At 42.8% G+C, this 18018-nt stretch overlaps 1 long non-coding RNA gene across 2 annotated transcripts in view; it reads left to right on the forward strand.

The window, feature by feature from the left end:
* Positions 1-18018, forward strand: part of LOC135057603 (uncharacterized) — a 240579-nt gene that overhangs the window by 191672 nt on the left and 30889 nt on the right. The window lies entirely within an intron of this gene.

Raw genomic sequence — 18018 nt, forward strand, 5'->3', positions numbered from 1 at the left:
TTTTTTCAGACTGAGGAATGGGTCATGTTAATAACAGACTTGGATTTCAAATAACTGTCAGAATTACATTTAGTGTGACTTGGAAATATTCCTAATGTGAACTGGAAACCTCACATAATGCTACTCTCCATTTAAACTGTGGATAATTAGAAACATTATACAGAGCCAAGGGAATGTTTGGTAACAGGCATTGAGACTTGCTTGCCACAGAGTATTAAAGAAATTGAATTTTACGCTTTGACTGTTCCTAACACTATGAAGAAATCAGTGTCATAGCTCTTATTGATTTTTGGAAGGCAGAATTGTATCATAAAATAAACTGTGTTTTTTTTATTTTTTTTATTTATAATTGTATCTTTTATATACACTAGTTCATCTGACCACTGAAGGAAAAGTAAGTTGTTATAGCATTGATATTTAGAGATGAGCGGGTTTGGTTCATCAAGATCCGAACCCCCCGCCCCGAATTTCACGTGGTTTACACGGGTCCGAGGCAGCCTCGGTTCTTCCCACCTTGCTCGGTTAACCCGAACGAGGCAAAACGTCATCATCCCGCTGTCTGATTCTCGCGATATTCAGATTCCATATAAAGAACCGCGCATCGCCGCCATTTTCACTCGTGCATTGTAGATTGAGCGGAGAGGATGTGGCTACGTTCTCTGCCTGAAAAGCTCAATATCTGTGCTCGGTGTCAGTGCTGCATTGTGGTGACCACCAGTATATAGTAGTACAGTACAGTAGTCCAGTGCTGTTCTCACTGCCCAGTGTCAGTTCTAGTATCCTCATCAGTGCTCAGTATCACTGGTCAGTGACAGTGCTGCGTTGTGGTGACCAGTATATAGTAGTAAAGTACAGTAGCCTATTGCTGTATCTCGCTGCCCAGTGTCAGTTCTAGTATCCTGAACAGTGCTCAATATCTGTGCTCAGTGTCAGTGCTGCATTGTGGTGACCAGTATATAGTAGTACAGTACAGTAGTCCAGTGCTGTTCTCGCTGTCCAGTGTCAGTTCTAGTATCCTCATCAGTGCTCAGTATCACTGGTCAGTGTGAGTGCTGCATTGTGGTGACCAGTATATAGTAGTACAGTACAGTAGCCTATTGCTGTATCTTGCTGCTCCATGTCACTTCTAGTATCCTGAACAGTGCTCCGTATCACTGGTCAGTGCTGCATTGTGGTGACCAGTATATACTAGTACAATACAGTAGTTCAGTGCTGTTCTCGCTGCCCAGTGTCAGTTCTAGTATCCTGAACAGTGCTCAATATCTGTGCTTAGTGTCAGTGCTGCATTGTGGTGACCAGTATATAGTAGTACAGTACAGTAGCCCATTGCTGTATCTTGCTGCTCCGTGTCACTTCTAGTATCCTGAACAGTGCTCAGTATCACTGATCAGTGTCCGTGCTGCATTGTGGTGCCCAGTATATAGTAGTACAGTACAGTAGTCCAGTGCTTCTCTCGCTGCCCAGTGTCAGTTCTAGTATCCTGAACAGTGCTCAATATCTGTGCTCAGTGTCAGTGCTGCATTAACTGTTAACAAATTCAGTAAGTGAAATATATAAATCAGTATCCAATGTAAATAAAAAAGGCACACAACCAACTTTAAATGCCCATACTGTATTTATTATGCAGTATTTATTACATAGTAGTATTCCGGATCACTTGCTGGCAGAGCACTACTTGAAGCTAATTTGTTTTTTTCAGACTGAGGAATGGGTCATGTTTTAGGTTTCAAAGCTTTATTAGGTTTTCACAATTTATGAGAGAAGGTATACAAATTATAATACATTCAATGAAATAGGGAAATGTCATCCAGATGACTGCATATGAGAGATAATGTTTCTGGATTACAAAAGTTATGCGGCCAGAGGTGTGGGACATAATAATAGCCATCACAGTATCCTTACAGAAAACATATAATTTAGAACGAGTTCAATATATAAAGCAACTAGGTCCACTGTCTGTGGAGATATAAATTGTAACATGAGTTATAAAGGTTCAGTGTCATCTATAACCTTTACAGTAGACATAAACAATTACAACAATAGCAAAGGCAAAAAGTTTCATTACAGTATCGTAAGAGAGATAGCCACAAAACCAGTTAAGGACATTGTGTATGGGGAGACGCAGACATGGGAGGTGCTAGGAAAGAGGTGGGTGGGGGGAGGAGATTAAGGAGAACCCTAGTAATGGGAAACGGGTTCTTGAGAGACATCAACAATGGGGATTTGAAACATACATTTCAAATATCTAATCAACATAACAAAGTCTCACTTCCAAAACAGTATTAGACCTTAAATGTTCCATTATGTACATCCAATAAGATGCTTGATTGTAAATTGACATCTAAGGAAGATATAAACTGTCCCCATTTATCTATAAATTTCGATATTCGATAGCCTGGGTTAAGAGAGAGTGCCCTTTTATCAAAATAAAGTAACTGCAATAATCTCGTTTTCAATTCCTGGATCGAGGGGGCATGTCTCTTGGTCCAGCAAGTTAAGATAAGTTTTTTAGCTAGAGCCAAAGCTACCGTTAGGAAAGGGATGACATGTTTCTGTTGCGGGGTTATTGCCCAGTGCGAAAAGTTGATACAGAGGCAGGCTAGAGGATGGGGGGCAAGATATAGGTTCAGTATTGAATTAAGGAAGGAAAGAACCTTACGCCAGAAACGGAGCACTTTTGAGCAAGTCCAGAAGCAGTGGAAATATTTGGCATTTGCCATTCTACATTTAGGGCATGTTCCAGATTCCAAAGAATCCATGTATTTCCTTTGTGCTGGTGCTATGTATATCCTATGGATAGTTTTAAAATGAACTTCCTGGAGATATGCAGATTGTAAAATAGACATAGTTTTGGAGTAAGGCTGTAATAATAGTTGGATTCCATCAATATCTGGTATATCCCTTTTCCAAGATTCTAATAGAAGTCCTACACCTTTGTCATTACATGGAGAGAGGAGTAAAGTGGATAGAGAAGATGATTTAAACTTACAGCGTGGCAGAGAACGAAGCAGGTTTGCAAGAGGTAAATTAACCTTAGCAAGTGGATGGGTATGTTGCAAGGAAGATATGAAGTGGCGTATTTGAAGGTATAGATAGAAGTGAGAATTAGGTATATTGTATTGTTCTACAATGTGTGCCAAGGAGAGAACATGACCACCCGGTTCAAACAGTTTTGTTGCTAAATTCAATCCCTTTTCACACCACAGTCGGATTGCGGGGTTGTACAAGGAGGGCTGAAAGGCTGGATTGCCCCATATCGGGATAAATGGGGAGTTAGTATGGGTGGAATGCTGAGTCTTATGTATTGTAAGCCAGCTGTCATAAGTATCTTTGAAAAGTATGTGTTGTAGAACGGATGAGGCAATAAGTTGTATTGGGGAGTGAAGGAGGGCACCTGGGGAAAACGGCTGGAAAATAGATTGTTCTAAAGCAAAATCAACATACTCTGAAGTCTCTAATAACCAATCAGATATGTATCGGAATTGCGCAACCCTAGAGTACAGATGAAAATCTGGGATTCCCAAACCGCCATCTTTTTTGTGTTAAGTCAATTTCAGGAGGGATAGTCTAGGTCTTTTATTCTGCCAGAGAAAGGATGAAATGGCTTTATTAAGTTTAAGGACATCTTGAGTGGAAATGGTACATGGAAGCATTTGTATTGCATAATAAATTTTAGGGAAAATTATACTTTTGACAACGGCCGCCCTACCAAGTAGAGATAATGGTAATTTATTCCATCCATCCATTTGAGAGAGAACTTTATTAAGCAAAGGTATGAAGTTGCCCCTGTGTATTTGGAGTGGGTTCCTGGTAATTTAAATTCCTTAGTACTTAATAGAGTGGTCTTGGATAGTAAATTGACTTATTATCGGCAAGGATTGGGTCAAAACAGACAGTGGCGTTATAGGTAAGATATCAGATTTAGAAACATTAATTTTGTATCCAGACTGAACATGATATTATGTCCATGATTGCAGGGAGGGATTTCTCAGGGTTTGAAATAAACAGAAACATATCATCAGTGAAAAGTGAGACTTTTAGCTCCGAGGAGGCGATTGATATACCTCTGAAAAGAGTAGCTGAACGGAGTGACATTGCTAGGGGTTCGATCGCCAAGGCAAACAGGAGTGGAGACATGGGACACCCTTGCCTCGTGCCTCTCTGAATAGGAAAAGGGGGGGGGGACAAAAAGCCGTTACAGGCAATCTGGGAGGATGAGGATCTGTACAAAGTCTAGATAAAGGAAATAAAGAGGGCAGGGAAACCAATTAAGTCAAAGGCCTTTTCTGCATCTACACTCAGAATGTTTTTTTCATCCGATTCTGAGTTCTCGCTATAGAATGCCTGGATGGCTGCTAAAGCTTTCTGAATATTTATAACAGAGTGTCTGCCTTTAATAAAACCTGTCTGGTCTTGATGAATAATGTGTGGCAAAACAGGATGTAATCTGTTAGCGAGGATTTTTGTAAGTAGTTTATAATCTGAATTTAGCAATGAAATTGGTCTATAAGACCCAGGTAAATCATGTGGCCTGTGTGGACAAGGGATGAGGTGGTAGAGAGCGACCAAAGGTGCCAAATAATTGTTAAAAGCAGTGTGATGTTATAAAAAAAGGGGTATACAAATTTATTGCAGTGGAACGCACTATACAAAACTGGTTATAAAATCATACAAGCTCATATAAAAAAGATAAAAAATAAAAAATTTTACAATTTAAAAAAGAGGAAGAAAAGAAAAAGGCATGGTGACATAAAACACATGTGTTGTTAAAAAATCTTAGAAGTATCACTCCGGTATAGAAGGTAAAAAATACTTAAAAAAGGTTTAAAAGGCACATGGGAAAAAAAAAAAAAAAACTTTCAAAAGATTTTAAAAAGAGGAATCAAGAATAGCTTAACTTAGTAGTGAGGTTGTGATCAAGGAGTAGCACCCAACGCGTTTCGTCCTATCTGGACTTCATCATGTGGCCTACCTGGTTTAGGAAGGACCTTAATAATGGCCAAATTAAAATAAAGGGGGGCATTGTGATTGAAAAGGATAGAATTAAAAACAGAGACCAATATAGGACAAATTCTATCACTGAACATCTTGTAAAAGTCCCTACTAAACCCATCAGGACCAGGTGATTTAGCTTGCTTAAGTGTTTTAACTGCGTCTTGGACTTCTGTTAATGATATGGGCTTAGTCAGTCGCGAAAGATATTCATCAGGAACAGGGGTAAAGGATACATTTGTCAATGAAGGAGGAACATGTGGCGAGGAACCCTTATCACTAATTGGCCAAGAGGGATCTAAAGAGTGGGGTGCAGAGTATAGTTCAGCATAGAACGTTCTCATAACGTCGGTTATTTGTTTATTGGATGTAGTATGGGAGCAATCAGGCAATAGTAATGGATGCACCGCCATAGCAGGCCTGGTGCCATTCAGAATATTAGTAAGTAATTTACTTGTCTTGTTGCCAAATTGATTATATCTAAAATTGGATGCAAACTGATATTTATCTGTAAGTGACTGGAGAACTTCATCAAAGTGAGCCTGTGCCGTAAGTTAATTTGTCCTATTCGTGGGTGTAGGATCTCTAGTGTAGGTAGAATAAGCATTAGTAAGTAGTTGTTGTTTCACAAGATAGGATTCTGGGGTTGTCTTTTTCAATTGGGATTGATAAGACATAATAACCCCCTTAATACTGCTTTAGCCGTCATCCAGTAAAGGGCAGGATCTGAGGCCAAAGTAATTTCATTGTTGAGATGAAATTCATCCCAGGAATGATTAACATGAGAAATAAAATTTGGGGATTTGTGTAGGTGGGCAGGGAATCTCCAGATTTTGTGGTCAGATATTTCATGCTGTGTTTTAAAGGTCACCCATACAAGAGCATGGTCTGAAATAACAATTGGTTCAATATCAGAATCAACAACTTGAGTAAACAACGAGTTAGAGAGGGCAATGTAGTCTATTCTGGAAAACGTGTGGTGTGCCGAGGACAAGCAAGTATAGCCTTTATCAATTGGGTGAGTAGCCCTCCATACATCAATCACTTGCAGTAAATGAAAAAGGGTAGGGACCCCTAATTTAGGGAGAGAAGGTGCGTGTGTCTTAGGATGGGATTTATTCAAGTGTAGATGAGATATAAGGTTGAAATCTCCACATAAAATAATATTGGAAGAAGAAAGAGGAAGTAAAATACGAAGTATTGTCTTGAAAAAGGTTTTAGTGTAAACGTTTGGAACATATAGAGTGCAGAGTGTGTAGGTTTTAGCATAAAGTTGGAAAGACACCACTACATATCTGCCATTTGTGTCTGTCTGGATAGTAACTTCATCTATAGGCAAAGATTTAGAAACTAGGACTACTCCTCTTGATTTGGTATTGTAGGGAGCAGACGCAAGAACACGCCAATTCAGCATTTGTAATTTAACCGTTTCATCAGCTGACAGGTGAGTTTCCGGAATACAAGCAATATGCAATTTGAGTGTATTCAGGTACGCGCGTGTCTTACGTCTCTTCGCCAGAGTATGAAATCCCCCGATATTGATGGACCCGATCTTAACATTCGTTACCCTGAGATTAGGCAATGGAGAGCATGATGGAAGGAGTATGTCTTCAAGAAGCCACTAATTATCCTAGATAAGGGGAGAAAACAGAGATGGGAAAGAACAAGGGGGTGGGGGGAGACACAAGACAAAAACAAACGAAACATGTACAGTAAAATGAGTCGATGCATGAACAACATGCGGAGAAGTTATCAAACTCTATCAAAAGTAACTTCCGAACCGTGTGAGAAAAAAAAAGAGAGGTGGAGCCGTGCGATCACGACGGCTATGAGTTAATCCTCGATTGGGGCACGGCAGAGGCTCCATGTCCCAAAATATAAATATATATACCCCTATTAGCATGTATAAGTAATAAGACATATATGAAAAGGAAAGGGAGGGGGGGAGGGGAGGAAGGGGCGAAGTGATAAAGGAAATCTACAATCACATTTTAGTAATCAAAATATCATGTCACCAATATCTTAAACTTTTTAGAGGATTACGGTAGTATATATAAAACAGCATATGGTAGGTAGCAAGTAAAAAACTGAGAACAGGGAAGATCGTACATCCTCTATCTAAAGCATATATAGCATATAGTATACTTAACAGTCAGAACAGAGATAGGGAAATTGATGTACAAAAGATTAGGTGAGGAGAAACTGGTAGAATGAAGCTGATAAAGTCAACTCAAGCATTGGCAGCCGGTGGAGAATCTGAAATGTCATCATAGGGTGCATGGGATCCTTCATCTAAAAAGGCCTGGGCATCGGCAGGAGAGGTAAAGTCATAATGTTTATCATCAATAAAGATGCAGAGCCTGGCCGCTCCTCCAAGCGGCTCAGCTGCTGCGGCTTAGCGGAGGGCGAGGAATTTGTCCATCTGGAGCCCCGGGAGCAGGGAGGTATACGTGTCGGGGGGTATTGGAGGCAGGGGTGCCGTGAAAAAAGTAATTTTCTGAGGGCCACAGAGCAGAGCTGAGCGATCACGCTGCAGCTCCCATGAACCCGGAAGCGGAAGTCCTCGAGGAATGGGTCATGTTAATAACAGACTTGGATTTTAAATAACTGTCAGAAATACATTTAGTGTGACTTGGAAATATTCCTAATGTGAACTGGAAACCTCACATAATGCTACTCTCCATTTAAACTGTGGATAATTAGAGACATTATACAGAGCCAAGGGAATGTTTGGTAACAGGCATTGAGACTTGCTTGCCACAGAGTATTAAAGAAATTGAATTTTACGCTTTGACTGTTCCTAACACTATGAACAAATCAGTGTCATAGCTCTTATTGATTTTTGGAAGGCAGAATTGTATCATAAAATAAACTGTGATTTTTTTTATTTTATTTATAATTGTAGCTTTTATATACACTAGTTCATCTGACCACTGAAGGAAAAGTAAGTTGTTATAGCATTGATATTTAGAGATGAGCGGGTTTGGTTCGTCAAGATCCGAACCCCCCCGAACGTCACGTGGTTTACACGGGTCCGAGGCAGCCTCGGTTCTTCCCGCCTTGCTCGGTTAACCCGAACGAGGCAAAACGTAATCATCCCACTGTCTGATTCTCGCGATATTCGGATTCATATAAAGAACCGCGTGTCGCCGCCATTTTCACTCGAGCATTGTAGATTGAGCGGAGAGGATGTGGCTACGTTCTCTGCCTGAAAAGCTCAATATCTGTGCTCAGTGTCAGTGCTGCATTGTGGTGACCACCAGTATATAGTAGTACAGTACAGTAGCCCATTGCTGTATCTTGCTGCTCCGTGTCACTTCTAGTATCCTGAACAATGTTCAGTGTCACTGGTCAGTGTCAGTGCTGCATTGTGGTGACCAGTATATAGTAGTACAGTACAGTAGTCCAGTGCTGTTCTCACTGCCCAGTGTCAGTTCTAGTATCCTCATCAGTGCTCAGTATCACTGGTCAGTGACAGTGCTGCGTTGTGGTGACCAGTATATAGTAGTAAAGTACAGTAGCCCATTGCTGTATCTCGCTGCCCAGTGTCAGTTCTAGTATCCTGAACAGTGCTCAATATCTGTGCTCAGTGTCAGTGCTGCATTGTGGTGACCAGTATATACTAGTACAGTACAGAAGTCCAGTGCTGTTCTCGCTGTCCAGTGTCAGTTCTAGTATCCTCATCAGTGCTCAGTATCACTGGTCAGTGTCAGTGCTGCATTGTGGTGACTAAAAGTCCAGTGTCTTGTGCTGCATCTTGCTGCTGTAGGGTGCTATGGTAGTGTTCTGTAACTGTGCATAGGTCATCATCATTTCAGTCACAGTGGTATCTAGTATCTATCTAGTGAATACTGCCGTCTAATTCCAGATATATTACTGGCATATAATTCCACATATTAAAAAATGGAGAACAAAAATATGGAGGGTAAAATAGGGAAAGGTCAAGATCCACTTCCACCTAGTGCTGAAGCTGCTGCCACTAGTCATGGCAGAGATGATGAAATGCCTTCAATGTCGTCTGCCAAGGCCGATGCCCAATGTCATAGTAGAGAGCATGTAAAATCCAAAAAGCTGAAGTTCAGTAAAATGATGACCAAAAAATCTAGATTAAAATCATCTGAGGAGAAGCGTAAAGTTGCCAATTTGCCATTTATGACACGGAGTGGCAAGGAATGGCTGAGGCCCTGGCCTATGTTCATGGCTAGTGGTTCAGCTTAACATGAGGATGGACGCACTCATCCTCCCGCTAGAAAAATGAAAAGAGTTAAGCTGGCAAGAGCACAGCAAAGAACTGTGCGTTATTCTAAATCACAAATCCCCAAGGAGAGTCCAATTGTGTCGGTTGCGATGCCTGACCTTCCCAACACTGGATGGGAAGAGGTGGCTCCTTCCATCATTTGCACGCCCCCCTGCAAGTGCTGGAAGGAGCACCCACAGTGTAGTTCTTGATATTCAAATTGAAGATGTCACTGTTGAAGTACACCAGGATGAGGATATGGGTGTTGCTGGCTCTGAGGAGGAAATTGACAAGGAGGATTCTGATTGTGAGGTGGTTTGTTTAAGTCAGGCACCCAGGGAGACACCTGTTGTCCGTGGGATTAATATGGCCATTGACATGCCTGGTCAAAATACAAAAAAAATCACCTCTTTGGTGTGGAATTATTTTAACAGGTGTCAAGCCGTGTGTTGCCTTTGCCAAGCTGTAATAAGTAGGGGTAGGATGTTAACCACCTAGGAACATCCTCCCTTATACATCACCTGGAACGCATTCATCAGAAGTCATTGACAAGTTCAAAAACTTTGGGTGACAGCGGAAGCAGTCCACTGACAACTAAATCCCTTCTTCCTCTTGTACCCAAGCTCCTGCAAACCACACCACCAACTCCCTCAATGTCAATTTCCTCCTTAGACAGGAACGCCAATAGTCCTGCATGCCATGTCACTGGAAAGACTGACGAGTCCTCTCCTAACTGGGATTCCTCCGATGGATCCTTGAGTGGAACACCTACTGCTGCTGTTGTTGCTGCTGGGAGTCGATCGTCATCCCAGAGAGGAAGTCGGAAGACCACTTGTACTACTTCCAGTAAGCAATTGACTGTCCAACAGTCCTTTGTGAGGAAAATGAAATGTGACAGCAGTCATCCTTTTGCAAAGCGGATAACTCAGGCCTTGGCAGCTGTGTTGGTGTTAGATGTGCGTCCGGCATCCGCCGTTAGTTTGTAGGGACTTAGAGAATTTCTTGAGGTAGCGTGTCCCCGGTACCAAATACCATCTAGGTTCCACTTCTCTAGGCAGGCGATACTGAGAATGAACACAGACGTCAGAAAAAGAGTCACCAGTGTCCTAAAAATGCAGTTGTACCCAGTGTCCACTTAACCATGGACATGTGGACAAGTGGAGCAGGGTAGACTAAGGACTATATTACTGTGACAGCCCACTGGGTAGAAGTATTGCCTCCCGCAGCAACAACAGCAGCAGCGGCAACAGTAGCAGCATCTCACAAATGCCAACTCATTCCTAGGCAAGCTACGCTTTGTATCACCGCTTTCCATAAGAGGCACACAGCTGACAACCTCTTATGGAAACTGAGGAACATCATCACAGATTGGCTTACCTCAATTGGACTCTACTGGGGATTTGTGACATTGGACAATGCCACCAATATTGTGCGTGCATTACATGTGGGCAAATTCCAGCACGTCCCATGTTTTGCACATACAATTAATTTAGTGGTGAAGAATTTTTAAAAAAACCGACAGGGGCGTACAGGAGATGCTGTCGGTGGTCCGAAGCATTGCGGGCCACTTTCGGCTTTCAGCCACCGTGTGCCGAAGACTGGAGCACCAGCAAACACTCCTGAACATGCCCCGCCATCAGCTGAAGCAAGATGTGGTAACGAGGTGGAATTCAACCCTCCTATATGCTTCAGAAGATGGAGGTGCAGCAAAAGACCATTCAAGCCTATACATCTGCCTACGATATGGGCAAAGGAGGGGGAATACACCTGACTCAAGCGTAGTGGAGAATGATTTCAAGGTTCTGCAACCCTTTGAACTTGCCAGACGTGAAGTCAGTTCAGACACTGCCAGCCTAAGTCAGGTCATTCCCCTCATCAGGCTTTTGCAGAAGCAGCTGGAGAGATTGAAGGAGGAGCTAAAACGGAGCTATTCCGCTAGGCATGTGGGACTTGTGGATGGAGCCCTTCATTCGCTTAACCAGGATTCACGGGTAGTCAATCTGTTGAAATCAGAGCACTACATTTTGGCCACCGTGATCGATCCTAGGTTTAAAGCCTACGTTGTATCTCTCTTTCCGGCAGACACAAGTCTGAGAGGTTCAAAGACCTGCTGGTGAGACACTTGTTAAGTCAAGCGGAATGTGACCCGCCAACAGCTCCTTCATTTTCTCCCACCACTGGAGCTGCCAGGAAAAGGATCAAATTTCCAAAACCACCCGCTGGCAGTGATGCAGGGCAGTCAGGAGCAAGTGCTGACATCTGGTCCGGACTGAAGGACCTGCCAACGATTACTGACATGTCGTCTACTGTCACTGCATATGATTCTGTCACCATTGAAAGAATGGTGGAGGATTATGAGTGACAGCATCACTTTAGGCATGTCATACAGTCCGTACGTATACTGGCAGGAAAAAGAGGCAATTTGGAGGCCCTTGCACAAACTGGCTTTATTTTACCTAAGTTGCCCCCCCCCCTCCAGTGTGTACTCCGAAAGAGTGTTTAGTGCAGCCGCTCACCTTGTCAGCGATCGGCGTAGGAGGCAACTTCCAGAAAATGTGGAGAAGATGATGTTCATCAAAATGAATTATAATACATTCCTCCGTGGAGACATTTACCAACAATTGCCTCCAGAAAGTACACAGGGACCTGTGATGGTGGATTCCAGTGGGGACGAATGAATACTCTGTGAGGAGGGGGATGTACACAGTGAAAGGGGTGAGGAATAGGAGGATGAGGAGGAGGTGGACATTTTGCCTCTGTAGAGCCAGTTTGTGCAAGGAGAGATTGATTGCTTCTTTTTTGGTGGGGGGCCAAAGCAACCAATCATTTCAGCCACAGTCGTGTGGCAGACCCTGTTGCTGAAATGATGGGTTTGTTAAAGTGTGCATGTCCTGTTTATACAACATAAGGGTGGGTGGGAGGGCCCAAGGACAATTCCATCTTGCACCTCTTATTATTTTTATTATTTGCATCATGTGTTGTTTGGGGACTATTTTTTAAAGTGCCATCCTGTCTGACACTGCAGTGCCACTCCTAGATGGGCCAGGTGTTTGTGCCGCCCACTTGGGCCGCTTAGCTTAGTCATCCAGCAACCTCGGTGCAAATTTTAGGACTAAAAATAATATTGTGAGGTGTTCAGAATAGACTGGAAATGAGTGTAAATTATGGTTATTGAGGTTATCAATACTATAGGATCAAAATTACCCCCGAATTCTATGATTTAAGCTGTTTTTGAGGATTTTTTTTTTTAAAAAACCACCTGAATCAAAAACGCACCCGAATCCGACAAAAAATCTTAAGGGAGGTTTTGCCAAAATGCGTCCGAATCCAAAACACGACCGCGGAACCGAATCCAAAACCAAAACACAAAACCCGAAAAATGTGCGGTGCACATCTCTATTGATATTATACACTGCTTAAAAAAATAAAGGGAACACTTAAACAACACAATGTAACTCCAAGTCAATCACACTTCTGTGAAATCAAACTGTCCACTTAGGAAGCAACACTGATTGACAATCAATTTCACATGCTGTTGTTCAAATGGAATAGACAACAGGTAGAAATTATAGGCAATTAGCAAGACACCCCCAATAAAGGAGTTGCTCTGCAGGTGGTGACCACAGACCACTTCTCAGCTCCTAAGCTTTCTGGCTGATGTTTTGGTCATTTTTGAAAGCTGGTGGTGCTTTCACTCTAGTGGTAGCATGAGATGGATTCTACAACCCACACTAGTGGCTCAGGTAGTGCAGCTCATCCAGGATGGCACATCAATGTGAGCTGTGGCAAGAAGGTTTGCTGTGTCTGTCAGCGCAGTGTCAAAAGCATGGAGGCGCTACCAGGAGACAGGCCAGTACATCAGGAGATGTGGAGGAGGCCGTAGGAGGGCAACAACCAAGCAGCATGACCGCTACCTCCGCCTTTGTGCAAGGAGGAACAGGAGGAGCACTGCCAGAGCCCTGCAAAATGACCTCCAGCAAGCCACAAATGTGCATGTGTCTACTCAAACGATCAAAAACAGACTCCATGAGGGTGGTATGAGGGCCCGACGTCCACAGGTGGGGGTTGTGCTTACAGCCCAACACCGTGCAGGACGTTTGGCATTTGCCAGAGAACACCAAGATTGGCAAATTCGCCACTGGTGCCCTGTGCTCTTCACAGATGAAAGCAGGTTCTCACTGAGCACATGTGACAGATGTGATAGACTCTGGAGACACCAAGGAGAACGTTCTGCTGCCTGCAACATCCTCCAGCATGACCAGTTTGGCAGTGGGTCAGTAATGGTGTGGGGTGGCATTTCTTTGGGAGGCCGCACAGCCCTCCATGTGCTCGCCAGAGGTAGCCTGACTGCCATTAGGTACCGAGATGAGATCCTCAGACCCCTTGTGAGACCATATGCTGGTGCGGTTGGCCCTGGGTTCCTCCTAATGCAAGACAATGCTAGACCTCATGTGGCTGGAGTGTGTCAGCAGTTCCTGCAAGACGAAGGCATTGATGCTATGGACTGGCCCGCCCGTTCCCCAGACCTGAATCCAATTGAGCACATCTGGGACATCATGTCTCGCTGCACCACAGACTATCCAGGAGTTGGTGGATGCTTTAGTCCATGTCTGGGAGGAGATCCCTCAGGAGACCATCTGCCACCTCATCAGGAGACCATCTGCCACCTCATCAGGAGCATGCCCAGGCATTGTAGGGAGGTCATACAGGCACGTGGAGGCCACACACACTACTGAGCCTCATTTTGTCTTGTTTTAAGGACATTACATCAAAGTTGGATCAGCCTGTACTGTGTTTTTCCACTTTAATTTTGAGTGTGACTCCAAATCCAGACCTCCATGGGTTAATAAATTTGATTTCCATTGATAATTTTTGTGTGATTTTGTTGCCAGCACATTCAACTGTGTAAAGAACAAAGTATTTAATAAGAATATTTCATTCATTCAGATCTAGGATGTGTTATTTTAGTGTTCCCTTTATTTTTTTGAGCAGTGTAGTTTAACCAGTACTTCTGGATTGCAATGAAGAACATACAGTACCTGATTTTCAGTTAAGACTTTTCAGATCTTGCTATTGGTGTTATATTCTCCCTACATTCAGTATTTTGGGGAAAAAACAAAAACAGTGTGTTATCAGTTTTAACTATTAAAATATTTGTATTATTATTATTATTATTATTATTATTATTGTATAATTATTATATATACAGACTCTCTAATACGAATATTATTTTTTGATATTTATTGCATTTACTAGCTGAATACCCATGCTTTCCTATGGAATGAGGATGGTAAATTAGAATTACAGTTGTTTGTTAATTTTATGTTGGTTAGAGATGTATTGTATAGGCATATCTTGCTTCCCTGACCCACTTTGTGTAGTGGCCACCCCTTTTTGGGTCCCCCAAGGGACCCTGCTGTTCCCACTATACAACTCTGTCTGTGGTTTTCTGCTGCCTCCATTCCCCTCCTCACATCATGTCAGTGCCCCTGTGAAATTATCAATTTATTTACATTTTCTTATATAGAGCAGCATATTATGAATTTCCTGATATACTCTGAGCTGCTGGTGGACCCTGCTACTTCCACTATATAACTCTCAGTGTGTGGGTTCGTGCTACCTCCATTCCCCTCCTCACATCATGTCACTGCCCCTGTCACATGCATCCCTGTCCTGCCTGACATATTATGCATCTTCTAATATACTGTGTGCTGCTGGGGACCCTGCTCCTTCCACTATATAACTCTCAGTGTGAGGCTTCCTGCTACCTCCATTCCCCTCCTCACATCATGTCACTACCACTGTCACATGTAGCCCTATCGTCACTGACAAATCATGCATGTCCTGATATAGTCATTGCTGCTGGCACACCCATTGGGGTGCTATGTGTGTGTTACCCCCACAGTGTTTGTTCCCAGATTGTAAGTCATATTTGTACCAAGTTTGGTGTAAATTGCTCAACGCATTCCAGAGTTATGCTGTCTCCTAAAATACTCTGTGCTGATGCCTCACCTCTAGGGGTGCTAGGGGTGTCTTCCCCCCACAGTGTTTGTTCCCAGATTGTAAGTCACATGTGTACCAAGTTTGGTGTAACTTGGGCCCTCATTCCGAGTTGATCGCTCGCAAGGCGATTTTAGCAGAGTTACACACGCTAAGCCGCCGCCTACTGGGAGTGAATCTTAGCTTCTTAAAATTGCGACCGATGTATTCGCAATATTGCGATTACTAACTACTTAGCAGTTTCAGAGTAGCTTCAGACTTACTCGGCATCTGCGATCAGTTCAGTGCTTGTCGTTCCTGTTTTGACGTCACAAACACACCCAGCGTTCGCCCAGACACTCCCCCGTTTCCCCGGCCACTCCTGCGTTTTTTCCGGAAACGGTAGCGTTTTTTCCCGCACGCCCATAAAACGGCCTGTTTCCGCCCAGTAACACCCATTTCCTGTCAATCACATTACGATCGCCGGAGCGATGAAAAAGCCGTGAGTAAAAATACTAACTCCATTGTAAAATTACTTGGCGCAGTCGCAGTGCGAATATTGCGCATGCGTACTAAGCGGAATTTCACTGCGATGCGATGAAAAATACCGAGCGATCAACTCGGAATGAGGGCCTTGGTCCAGGGATTCCGGAGTTATGCTGTCTACTGAAATACTCTGTTCTGCTGTCCCACCCCTAGGGGTGCTAGAGGTGTCTTCCTCCCAAAGTGCTTGTTCCCAGATTTTAAGTCAAATGTGTAACAAGTTTGGTGTAAATTGCTGCAGGCATTCCGGAAGTATACATACATACATTCACACAAACACATCCATTTTTGGCGATTTTCGTGGATGGACAGTGAAATTTGTAAAACAGGTTCTTAGCAAGCCTCTGGGACCTAAGGAGAAACTACCTGCCAAGTTTCAAGATTGTAGGCCTTGTAGTTTTAGAGATTTCGTGATGAGTCAATCAGTGACTCAATCTCCTCCATTTTTGCCTTTTATATATATAGATTGCAAGAATGGAAATTAACTATGGGGGTAATTCAGAGATAATCGCCGCAGCAAATTTGTTCGCAGTTGGGCAAAACCATGTGCACTGCAGGTGTGGAAGATATAACATTTGGAGAGGGAGTTAGATTTGGGTGGGTTATTTTGTTTCTGTTCAGGGTAAATACTGTCTGCTTTATTTTTACATTGCAATCTAGATTTCAGATTGAACACACCCCACCTAAATCTAACTCTCTCTGCACATGTTATATCTCCCCCCCCCCCTCCCCTTCCTGCAGTGCACATGGTTTAGCCCATTAGTGTGCTTTTTTGGCTTGCTAACAACTCTGAGTAACTCCCTATATCTCTGCTCAGCACCTCTTCATAATTCATGTTCTACTATCTATGAAAAGGGGGGAACCCCAGCTAATAGAGTATAGCGGTGTAGTAGCATATCACATTTAGAAATTAGCACAATCGGAGAAACCCATGCAAGGGTCTCTGCTGTGTGGGGTAACGTTTATAAAAGGCTCTGCTGTCTGGCGTAACATGTATAAGAGGACTACTTTGTGGTGTAATTTGAATAACGGACACTACTGTGTGGTCTGGTGTAATGTGTTTAAAGGGTTCTACTGTGTGGTGTAATGGGAATAATGAACATTACTGTGTGACACTACTGTGTGGTCATGTGTAACATGCGTAAAGGGTACTACAGTGTGTTGTAATGTGAATAACAGCTCCTTCTGTAATAATGTGAATTGGTACTATTATGTGGCCGTGCCCCTTCCCCATGAAGTTACACCCCTTTATTTTTGGCATGCGCCTGCGGCACATGCTATCCCTGCTTTGAATATGGAGAGGGGAGGGGGCACTAATTCTCTTTCTATCACAGGGCACAAAAATGTCTAGTTATGGCACTGCATATTGCTGATAAATGACTAATTTGCAACACATTTTTAAACAGAAATAAATGCCTTGTGTTTGTGTCACTGCTCTGTTGCTTAGTTTGTCTGCCAGCCTTTGGCCTACATTGGTGAACAATATTTTGAGCTGTAAAGTGGTCAAAACTGACTGTAATTGACTAGAATTTAATGTTATTGAGGTTAATAATACTGTAGGAACAAAAAAAAAGGCCCAAATGATGTTATTTTATCTGTTTTAGCAATTAAAAACTAAAACACGTGAGGGCAGTTTTAGCAAAACCAAATCACTAAGTTAATACAGACACAGAATCAAAACCTGGGGGTCAGAGCACATGCGGAGGAGCCTCATCAGGCTCCTAGCATGCAACATTCTCCTAATACCTAAAACGACCTCTTAGTTCCTGGTTCGATCTGACAATACCTACATTATCTCAGTGTTACTTTTCCCCTGCATCCAGTTATCTGCCAGTTAATAAACCAAATAAACCTGGTTAAGTTGTCTGTCTTGAATGACCTACATCGCACACTGCACGAACCTACCAACACCATAGGCTCTGCCAATAGAGTGTATGTCCAATTGTGTTTCTTGTCCAAGTGGGCAGGTGTGTCATAAAGATGGTCTACTGTAATATGGGAACTATGTTCATGTGTCCAACTGTCAAATTTGATTTATGCACATGTGCTCAGATGCAGCCACTGTTTTTTCAGATCTGTAAGGGATGAGCATGTTTATGCAAATACAGTACATCTCCTTTGTGCTGAAAAGGTTTACATGTTATCACCTTGTGCTGTTTTCCAATGTCTCCCATCTTTGTTAATAGGTTTAACCTTGCAGTATATATCCCTTGCTATTCTTGCACCACCCATCTTATGCTGTTTATTACTGTTTATACAAGACTAGT

This window comes from Pseudophryne corroboree, chromosome 3 (assembly GCF_028390025.1).
Source record: "Pseudophryne corroboree isolate aPseCor3 chromosome 3, aPseCor3.hap2, whole genome shotgun sequence".
NCBI classification, from domain to species: domain Eukaryota; kingdom Metazoa; phylum Chordata; class Amphibia; order Anura; family Myobatrachidae; genus Pseudophryne; species Pseudophryne corroboree.